Genomic DNA, 7,695 nt, shown 5'->3' with positions numbered 1-7,695 from the left:
TGGACTTAAAAATCATCGTCAGCCCACCCCCAATTTTACAGGAGGCTCGGCCAAAATGAATCATTTTATAATCAACAGGAATAGCCCGCACCAGTGAAACTGCCGAGACCTCATGCAACCAAGTTTCAGTCAAACACAAACCATCCGGCTCACGCTCCGATAAAAGATGGTATACTTCGGCAGCATGTGCTGGCAATGAGCGTGTATTAAGCAGCATAACAGACATGCCATCCATGCTATGCCTGTGACAAGGTGTTTTAGGAGAGACAGAAGGGAAACTAAAAACAGGGCAGGACTCAAAGCCACGTGGAAATTGTAGGTACGGAAGCGCTAAATTTAAAAGGGCCTGCATAGTAAAACGTATAGTGCCATCCATAGCACGAATGGGTACAGGCTGGCTTGCCTTTGTCGTGCTCAGAGCAAGTCCGCTACGCGGACGGTCAAAACGGCACATAAATGCCATGAATGAATGGAAAGGAGGCATGTGAACGCCCACATCAAGACAAAGAAAGAGGACTGCCCGCAGAAGGCGGCGTCCTAAGTGAATCTCTCAGAGTAACAGACTATTGTTAGCAATTCACTGGTACACAATAAAAGCATCAATAGATGCAATTAGATACAAACAGCAATACAAGTATTTATCCAGCAATATCTGGCGCTGAGTGGCTTTAAATGGTAACCTTGCAAAAGGCAACCTCACCTCTCACAGGTGACATGAGTCACGTTGGCATGCATGTGTCACCATGTCACATTCTTAGATTGCTCACCCTCTCTCAATACTGTTTATCATGACACCCACATAAACTGGCTGCCAGGCACATGAACGCCCTATTTCCTAAGCTAGAGCCAACAGAAGCCAACCAGACCATTTAAACTTACTTTTGTGCCAAGCTAGCAACACATTTTACAAAACCATAGTCAGGGACTAAAACTCAGGATTCATGTTCGTTACAGTGCAGACCTGTCTAGGCTGCCCATTTTCTCATGTAACTCAGTATATCGTTATTTTACAGTGCACCATCAAATCGAAATTGTGAGAGGGGCAGAGTGAGGGGGAGAAAGAGAGGCATATAGAGACAGAGAGAAAAAGAAAGGATATTCCTCGCAAAAAAATACATTTGGGTGCAAAAATATCTAGGTTCCTCCTGATAAGTAGAGACAGGTAGAAAATAAACAAGAAGGGTCATTACGACCCTGGCGCTAAGGGGTTAACGGCGCTGTAAAAGGCTGCAGCGCCGTTAACGCCTTAGCGCCTAATTACGAGGTCCCTTTGCGGGACCCCATCTTAACGGCTGGTCTGCACCAGCCGTTAAAGTAGGGACCCGCAAAGGGACCTTGATGGTAATTACGGTCCCTATGGGGCAAAAATGGGAATGGGGAAGGGCCAATGTTAAATGGGGAATTACCACCCCGCCAACCTTGGAATGAGGTGGTAATTCCCCATATAACATTGGCGGACTCGTTACAATACCAGTAGTAACCATTATGCTAATAGCGCCATTGGTTACCGCCAGCGTTGTAATGAGGGCTCTTTATACTGCTATACTATCATGACCTGAATTTTAAACCGTCCACAAACAGGAGTAAATTGGGCATTCAGATATTTGTCGGGCTCAAGTACAACAGGGAAAGGAACTTTCCGCGCAACCATCTCATGTCCCAACCCTCTTGTGGGTAGGCTCCCCCCTGGGTGATCATGGGGAGTCCATGTCTATCAAACTTCCAAACCCCATATGACACATTCCATAAACACCAAATATTGTTCTAATCTCCCTTCCAGAACGATCACCTTTCCAAATCGGTGTAAAAAAATGTCAGCGCCTAAATATCCAAGATGGCGTTGCCACCTACCAAAGTGTAAATCTGGTGTTCTATTGCATGTAACTCCCTCCTCACCGACGCTTTACTATCTAACCTGTGTTCTCCCAAGTAACTTGAAAGGAGAGCAACCAGCTCTACTTGTACCGACCAATAAGCCTATGTGATGTTCCTGCACAACTCGGCTTCTGTATCTCAGGGCCATGCGGGTAGGGACAATTAGTTTTAGTCCAATGGAACACATTCCCAAATGAGTACAATAGGAAGAAACAGAAGATGTTATTAAAATAAACGAACTTATTTATTAATATTGCATTCCATATTATTACTTCTAAATCGAAGCACACCTCTAAATTTACCATTTAATACTTGGTGGAATTTCATTTGCTCCATCCATGTACCCAATACCCTAATAATACTGAGTAATGATGATGTGCTTGGTAGCGTTCTCTTCACCATACATTTGCCTCGTGCCTTTGCTTTGCTATTGTTATCCTGTTTTTTGTTTGTTTTTGTCTGCCCTGTGCTTCCACCTTCCCTCTACAAAAATAACTTCATTGCGTAGTACATAGTTAAACCTGGTCAAATTTTTATTGTGTAATACACTATAAGTTATGAGTCATATCTTTATTGTATTTTTCGACCTGCTCAATAACAATTATTAAACCTATAAAATTAAAAAAAGAATGTGTATGTTTGTGAAGTGCACATTAACCCCCACTGTGTACCTTGGTAATAGAGATCCTTTTCATTGTTACACTACTCAGTGGTATTTATGCTGTTTGTGGTGTTGTCCCCTTTAAGAATGGGGTCATGATGGTCATGACGTGGCTCCCCAATATAAAAGGAAGCTCAGCTGGCATATGGGGCAATAAGGCAGCAGACTCGCTGCGTAGCAACTGGTGGCCGAGGTGGGCGCAAGGTTAGACTACTGCAATGCTCTATTTTCCGGCACATCAGCCCATCATCTAAAAAAAACTGCAAACCATCCAAAATAAAGCCCTACAAGCTGCCCTCAACCTCCCCAGAACTGAACACATAAGCTGTCCGCAAGACCCTAACCATTACCCATAGATTAATTTCCAAGTCAGCGCTGCCTTGCCCAAAGATTCACCAAATCGCACTCAACCAGGACCCTTAGAACACCTTACACACAAAGACTAGTTCAACCGACATTCAAATGTGCCAAAGCAGGTGGCTCAAGCTTCCCAGTCATTGCAGCGAAGCAATGGAACTCCCTCCCACTCAAACTCGGATCAGAAGACTCCTACTGGGCTTTTCGCAAAGCCCTCAAAACATGGCTCTTCAATTAACCCTCCCTGATTCATGCTTCCAACCGCATCCGGACCTCTGTAGTCTCAAGCATGTATTCCTATGACTGTAACGTATTGACTTCTATGACTGTATGTAACACTTTAACTATGTTTACTACCTATTGTGCCCAAAGGCCTCCTGTAAACCGGTTCATCCCACTGCCCTGATGTCTGAGGGCGTGTGCACGCTATACAAATGAATAAATAGATAAATAGCTAAAGAGGTGCAGACCTCTGCCCACAGTGTGGATGGGGCCAGCTGCGTGCATGTGAGTGCCCGGCCGAAGAACAGACATGCGGGAGGTACAGAGAGGTTGACCATTTTGTGAGCCCCATCACTGGCCACCTAAGATGCCCCGTTACCAGCCCCTGCCTCAAGGGAGGATACACGACAAACAGTGGGAAGGAGACCGCCCAGAACTTATGTGGCTCAGCTGGCATCACCAGAAGAAAGAAGGCCTGTGTGGGAAGAAGATGAGGACGGGGGATACGTTTTTCCTATTTTGTGCCTAGGGATGATCGGGGGTGTTCCCAACGAGTGGGGCAGCACTGGAGTAAGATTCCATGGAGTGAGGAATTTGATCCAAGGATCTGGGATCACCAGGTGACGAGAGGACTTCTTGTGTCCTGTAACGGAATGGGTGACCGGACTGGAATGAATCCGAGGCCATAATGTTAGTTCACATGTTTTGATTTTTACAGTTTTTTTTTGTTATAAAAAAGGAGGAGTGTGCTGTGCTCCCCTTTAAGGATGGGGGTCATGACTCTGTCATGACGTGACTCCCCAATAAAAAAGGAACCTTAGCCGGCATTGAGGCAGCACAGCTGCAGACTCCGAGTGGCAACTGGTGTCCATGTCATTCGTTGGATAGCTGCCATGTGATCACGGCCGCTATAGGTCTCCTGGCCTGTGTGCCCATAGCGCTAGTGACTGGTCTGGGTGATCCCACACATACCCCGGTTGTGTGATCACAGACCTGAGGATCAGGGCAGGGTGACCCCTGCATGTGGTGTGGCCACGTGATCTAGGAGTGTCTGTCCTTGCTGAGTGCTCCTAGCAACTGTCTGGGTGGTCTGTGTGCCCACGAGCCAACCACAACACTGTCAATCTTGGAAGGATGAAGGTGTAAATGGACCTTCAGTGATGCAAACTGGTGACCATGAGGTCAAACACAGAGTCTGCAAGTGGATGTATTATTCCACTGAGCCACAGACCAGGACCCTGAATCAGGGATCTGTGGGACATGGACGCCCCTTCCAGGACGAGGCAACATGGAAGAAATTAAGATGGCGAACAAAGGGGACAGGGAGGGTGTGGGCAAGAGAATGTGTGCACCGGCAGAAACTAAAGCAGATCCCTTTTATAGTATGTGGTGTTGCCTTTTTCTGAGCACGATGATAAAACAATAGTGCATTCAGTTATAGAAAAATCTAATTTATCACATGATTAATTCATCTACAATAAGAATGAGCTACATTAAATTATGTAAGGATATACAAGTCATGCACAGAAGGCATATAATTGAAACGCCTACAGAGGAAACTGCCCATCCCTCCCCCACCCTCCATCACATACACACTGGAAAGGATTAAGGTGGGCTATGAAGGAAAAACAGAGACAACTCAACATATTCCCACAATAAGAAGACTGATTCCTTTCCCACAACAAGGGCGTGGAAACGCTGCAGGTCCCTCACCTCCAGCCAATTATGGCACAATTGTTCCTTTTTAGCTCGTGCTCTGTTTTCTATTTACAAATGTAGCACTAGTGAGAAAGAGCACGGCTGTCCAAGGGAGGAAAAATGGATACACATCCACACGGCAAACATCACAGGGTGGCGGCAGTCTCCCAAGTTACCGCTCGTTATCTGCAGCCAATGGACTGACATGCGCAGTGCTGAGACACTAGCCATAGGCGCATGCGCAGAAAGAACATACTGAATGGCGCATGCGTGATGAAAATACACTTTCATAGTCGACTCAGAAATCAGGAACCAGCGAAGGCAAAGCATGCTCAGAGCAAGACAGCTATCAGCAAGGCATGTGCAAAGAAGATATTTGAATTAAAACTGTGTTTTCAGAGAAGAGACAGTCGGCTCTTCAATAATTCTTTTTGGGCATAACCAAAAGAAAACAAGTATTGCAAAACTAAAGAGAATCATTTATTTCACATATTTTGTAAATGTTATTCAGATAAAAATGACCGTGTGTGATTTAATGTTATGCTATCTATATTTTTAACTAAAGTCTCCTGTAAGTATTGGAGTAATTTGAGGGCTTATTTTGAGACATAATGCTAGACATTCTGCCACTTTTTTTTCTGTCCTACAGATTTAACATTTGCTTTTTCTGTACATTTTTCAGTTTTGTAGAGTTTGTGTTTTTCTTTACATTTTCCCCAAAGCAGCGCCTTCTCATGCAGTGAAGGTGGAGCGAAAAGTGGGGTTATTCGTAAATGGGTTCCATGTTGCACGGGTTACGGATTCTGTCTGCCTCAGGTTTCCATGTTTGTCTGTTTTATTCTCCAGTTTGTAGTTGTTAATGCTGTATTTGGGAATTATTTATCAGAGGCAACTATTATGTTGTTTTTTAATAATTGTTTAATCTTTTCAGGCATATCTTTGCTGTCCTAAACTTGCTCCAGAGTAGGGATGAGGGACAGGAAACCTTCTAGGAGCAACTGCGGTCCTCAGCAGAGTAGACTGCTGCCATCAACTCAAGGTTTGAGGCTCTATGTTATCGTTATCATTAGTATTGGCATTGGGTTTTTTATATGGGCCAGCTCACCACCGTAGAAGTCTCAAAGAACGTAAACCTTGTCTGAGTTAAGGTGCATTAAGCCCCACTCAGGGACAGCAGGACCTTAGTCTGCTTAGGCTGCATTGACCTGCAAAAGGTGCAAGATAAGGCAAGAGATCTGTGTTAAAGTAAAATCCTGTGAGAAGCATAATGAGTTGTGTAAGAGGGTGATAGGTGGAGCTTGCTGTAATGTAAATGTATAGGTGACGTTTGGTTGCGTGAGGGGCTCGAGATGTTCTCGGGCTCTCCTAAGTATATTGTGTGCATGGTTGCCCACGGTTTACCAAAGTGATGGACTGTGCATTTTTAAAGGACTGGATAAATTGGCTGCCCAAGGCCGAGGGAAAATGTCCTAAGCATATGTATTTCATATGAGGAAATTAAATGTAGACATTATGAAAGTTACAGAAGGAATGGATACCAGCAAGGATTTCTTTCAAGGGGTCACTTTTACAAAAGACCTATACGGCAAAGGACCTAAATACCTGAAGTTTCAATTTAAACTAGAATAAAAGCCGGATTACACTCATATCCTCCGTCTACCTTTCCCTCACCTTCAAAACATTTGCTTGCAGTTCTTCAGCTCAAGCAGAAATCAGTAGATGGAAAAACCTCATAGCTTTGCAGGAGCTCACTCTTGCAGATTTAGAAAGCTAGTAGAGGCACATATTTTTAACAATATCTGAAGATATGAGTGCTTGCAGACTTGACTGTATTATTCAAATATAATAAACTTATCATGGGCATTTGCTTAAAGGGGTAGGTCGGTCAGAAATGTTATTGGCCCAATCGATCGGGCATGCATTTCTGGGCATACATTGATCGTTCGTTAAAGAAATTCCGATGGAACTTACCCGAGTTTTTAGAAGATCGGTTTTGGTCCTTATGCACAAACTTCGAGCTAGAGTTTGCACTCGTAATCCAAGTAACGAGTACGTTCACGCTATTTATGTTGTGTGTTTGACAACCGATCACTGACGAAATAATTTTACTGTAAATTGAATAAATTACTAATTCAAATCGGAAACCAAAGTGTTCATCTTTAGATTTATAGTCCGAATAATTACATTTCTTTCACTTGGAAGTATCTCCCAAACTGTTTTTGCTGGAATGTGTGTTTCTATTTGATACCTACTTAAAATCACAAGTTCTGTCAGTATTTTGTACGAAACGGAACTTTTTAAAGAAAACAATGCTTACATTTTACAAGGTAGTGCAAACAAAAAAGATCCAATTGTTTGGTTCATTCAAGTAAACTATTTCTGCATCTCTTACACAGGTGGTACAGGCTTTTGCAATATGGTGCATTTACATGGTGGATTCATGGAAGACTGGGATTTCGAGTTTGATGAGTAATACCTGCCTCTGTGGTTCGAGCCATTCAGGATGAAATCCCGAGTGACCACGGACAATATGGATTTATACAGACAGCATCTGGGCCGCAGCAGTATCATTTGTAGTGCCATTGCCATTCACTTTACCAAACTAAATTAAAAAATAAAATGTGTTAATCTGAACATGTGTCCAACAGTTTTTGTAAATCCACAACACGTCCTAACATCTAAAAGTATTGTAAAAGTTTGGTGTGCTTTGACAAGGTTACTGGCCTATCGCACTCCCCTCATCCACATCAATCCGCCCTCCAGTCTCCATTTTGAAGACCCCGTCCCTGCAATCAACATATGTCTGTTTCCATTGATTGTGTTCCAGACCTATTATACTCCCCTAATCCACATCCATCCCCCTGCAGTATCAATGGCAGTTC

The 7,695-nt window shown here is 43.6% G+C and overlaps 1 long non-coding RNA gene across 1 annotated transcript; it reads left to right on the top strand.

The window, feature by feature from the left end:
• Positions 1 to 5,106: 5,106 nt before the first annotated feature.
• On the top strand, positions 5,107 to 7,447 carry LOC138516960 (uncharacterized). The gene is made up of 3 exons (XR_011282337.1): positions 5,107 to 5,170; positions 5,745 to 5,852; positions 7,210 to 7,447. It is a non-coding gene; the product is annotated as an uncharacterized lncRNA (long non-coding RNA).
• Positions 7,448 to 7,695: the final 248 nt, after the last annotated feature.

The sequence above is a fragment of the Ambystoma mexicanum genome, chromosome 6q, assembly GCF_040938575.1.
Source record: "Ambystoma mexicanum isolate Mex_15411 chromosome 6q, UKY_AmexF1_1, whole genome shotgun sequence".
In the NCBI taxonomy this organism is placed as follows: domain Eukaryota; kingdom Metazoa; phylum Chordata; class Amphibia; order Caudata; family Ambystomatidae; genus Ambystoma; species Ambystoma mexicanum.
The sequence above is the reverse complement of the archived record's forward strand: the minus strand, read 5'-3'. Positions and strand labels throughout refer to the sequence as shown.